The sequence below is a fragment of the Bactrocera latifrons genome, unplaced genomic scaffold (genome assembly GCF_001853355.1).
Source record: "Bactrocera latifrons isolate USDA-ARS-PBARC rearing strain unplaced genomic scaffold, ASM185335v1 scaffold_446, whole genome shotgun sequence".
Taxonomy (NCBI): Eukaryota; Metazoa; Arthropoda; class Insecta; order Diptera; family Tephritidae; genus Bactrocera; species Bactrocera latifrons.
This window is the reverse complement of record NW_017537097.1, coordinates 151,242-154,690: the sequence shown is the minus strand read 5'-3', so window position 1 is coordinate 154,690 and position 3,449 is coordinate 151,242. Positions and strand designations below refer to the sequence as shown.

General features: G+C 32.4%; 1 long non-coding RNA gene across 1 annotated transcript in view; it reads right to left on the bottom strand.

Annotated features, from left to right (window-relative positions):
• Positions 1 to 2,009: 2,009 nt before the first annotated feature.
• Positions 2,010 to 3,449, bottom strand: part of LOC108972999 — a 6,477-nt gene continuing 5,037 nt past the window's right edge. The window contains exon 3 of the long non-coding RNA XR_001993690.1: positions 2,010 to 2,303. This is a non-coding gene — a long non-coding RNA (uncharacterized LOC108972999). The remainder of the gene's footprint in view (positions 2,304 to 3,449) is intronic.

Genomic DNA, 3,449 nt, shown 5'->3' with positions numbered 1-3,449 from the left:
GGGTCTTGCACAGTTGTAGTAAGATTGAGACAATTTTTGGTTCTGAGTTTCCGATACTTTAAAGAAAATTTTYCCCGATATATTAATTACTTAGTGATTTGTGTACTGGAAAGTGAAAGAATCAAGTTGAACTTAAATGGTGTCATATGGGAAGTAGGTGTGGTTGCAGTCCGACTTTCGGCTATTTTTTTCATTATTACAAAGGAATGTGAGGGCAATGTCTTCTGCAAGGATTGGATTTAAATCCGGTTTYCGCTAATTTTAATTATATTCGCCACTAAATTATAGAGTATCAAATATTCTACTTKCAGTTAATTTTTCTGAGATATTTTASATACTGACAGWTATATATATAATTTYYATTACATATACCACACATTGACCAAKAATCTACCGATAAGGAAAGTCGGCCRAAGTCTCTGGAATTTATATTTCTRGTACCTGGGGCTTTAATAGCTATAYCATAATGTTACTATTTGCTCAATGTTTTATCCGGATATACTCATTGGTGCTTRATTCGAGCAATGGAAACTGAAAGAACCAAAGAAAATTTTAAATTGTCTTATATGAGAGATAAACTGCAACTACGTTTTACGTCCATTTTTACAGTGTAACATAGAACGGTGAAGATAATGTTATGTTTTCAATTTGGTTGAGTAGGTCCGGAGATATCTAGGTGGTACCACACCCATCGTCATATTTTGACACATTTTCCCATGAATCCATCTTGGGCCATGCTGCAAGTAAAATTTRTATATTTTCATTTAAGTGAATTTGCAAGCGCTAGTGATTTTGGAGAAATATACATTATATGTACATTGTATACCTATTAGAGGGCGGGATCATATCTCTTTTTTCAAACCTTTGTGATCACAGGGATCCAGGACTGTATCAAATTACAGATTATATATATCATATATCTTAATTAAGTTACGCCCAACTACAAAGTCGTACTCACTTTTTTGCCAAGAATACGGGTAGCAAGTTTCGTTAAGATATCTCACATTACCATTTTTGCCAAAGAAATTATGAACCAAGCTTCATCAAGATATCTTAATTTTTACTCAAGTTACAGCTTACGTGGACGAACGTCGGACGGACAGGCAGAAAGTGACGCTCAACTCCTCTCCTCATTCTAATCATTTATATATTAGGTTGCCAAAAAAGTCTTGCGGTATTTCGTGTGGTATTTTTATTGAATTTTCAATTGTTCACAATTTTTTTTTTGATGGCTCATGGCTCTACAMCAGAACGAAAACGTTGAAACCATCGTTGTGTAGTGAAAATGGAAACTGTATCGGGTCCATAAACTGCACACATTTTATTGGCGGCTTGAGATGCATTTTTGCCTTTATCGTAGTAGTACTGTAAAATATGCCGCATTTTCTCTTTATTTTGCTCCATGTTTGCGACGCAACACGAACGACTTAAAAAGAAACGACAATCAATCAAACACGTATTAGAGCATGAAATGAGCTTTCCAAAAAGGTATAGCATGACCCGATGCGACGAATAAAACTAGAACTAGGCGCTTTCAGCGTCAACTAGCGAAAATACCGCTTAGCTTTAGATGATACGTACAACCGTTAYTTGTACAAAAGTATTATACTCTTTAGCAACATGTTGCAAGATTATAAACATATACAAGTAGAAGTTTGAAATTTAGAGCTGATTCGTTAATACCGATAATGGAAACTCGTTGATATTTGTAGCATTGTACTGTCATTCCGCTTTATTATTAAACAGCCATCGCTAATATCAATATCAAAGGTTTTTATTTCCAGATACATTTAACAGAAAGCAGTATTGCGCAGTAGAGTGACTATTAACTCAAAGGCGAGGATTATGTTTAGCTGATACAAAGCTTGAAATTGTAAAATTCCAAATTAAATCAAATATCAAATAATATACATATGCATTTTATTTATTTCTATAACATACAGAATCAACAGTTCAATATTTCAAAAGGATAAATGTATCATTATATTAAAATATCGGTACTATATTTTTAGAGTTTTAGAACAATATTAACTGTAAAAGCTTACCACTATTTGACATTATSTTTACATYTCAATGTATAAAATATTTAAAGAATATATTGCGGCTATATCTAATATCACCGAAATAAAAATAGAAATGTTCCTTCTCCGAAAGTACCTCTCAGTGTCCCAATACCTTGATTATCTACGTAACCGGTCGGTGATGATGTAAGCTGGCGACTATTAACACAATGATGAATTCAGAACAGTAAAAGTGTGCATTCGAATTTTAATTCGTAGTTGTTATAGAATCATGTAGTATTCCTAAAATGGCAAATAGTATACTTTACATGATGGAAATATTGTAATTTCAATGATAGTATTATACAATTAAGGTAACTTATAGAAATCGTTAAATTTATTATTCCCTATCTTGCAATATAGAAATCATAACTTTAAATTCTTAGAAAACTTTTAATGAGTGAAATCTTCACTCTTGCATCCACTTTTRCAGTTGGGAAAGTTTTCGCAGTCATGAGATATGAATTGTTAATATTTAAGAGCTTGGAAAATGCCCACTTTTTAAAATCACAGATGCTTTTCATTGCTGTGGACCTCTGTACCAAATTTAAATTTAGAAATCTTTGGATCTCTATAATGATATTGTTGAAAACTAAGTTSGTGACATTATATTTATCTCGACTAATTTTAAATACTCGTATTACAAAAATCCTCGCGCCTTTGGTGAAATGCCGACACCTCTGCAGTATTTGCATTGCTATAAAATATTTGCTATTTTGTGTATATTGTCTTACTTAATTTATTATTTGTGGTGGTGGAGTTCCGAATAGCACTGTTTGACGATTAACGTAAAACATAAATTTCACGCATAATGAATATCGACCTTACTAAAGTTACTGGATACGGATATATGTTCATTGAAATATCGGGAATTTTATATATGTTAAGCTACTGATTTCCCAGACTGATGCTCGGACGTCCTGAAATCAATTCGTCGCATCTTCCTGTCATTTAAGTAGTCATTCGCTTAAGCTAAGTTAATATAAAAACCATAACGCATAATATTTATTATAAAGATTGTAATAAATAACATTAAGTTCAATATTTTTCCTTGAGGCTTAGTTAATGATCCAATACAGTTGCCAAATGCGAAATAATTTGTTTTTCAACTGGTTAGCCAAAAAAGGCTTACAAGCCCCACAATAAAATGAAATGGTGAGATGCATCAGCTTGTCCTACATACAAACCACACTTTTGAATTGTTTAGCAATTACTAAGACTTAGGAGCGATAAAGCTTTGAATGCATTTTATTTGATTGGCACAGCTGATTGGTTAATTTTAGACAAGAAATAAAAAGTTACTTCATGCTGGGAAGGAAAAGTTGAAGRACAATTAAGATAAGGACAGACGATGCTGTATTTAGAAATTAATACGAACAAAATTTAGTT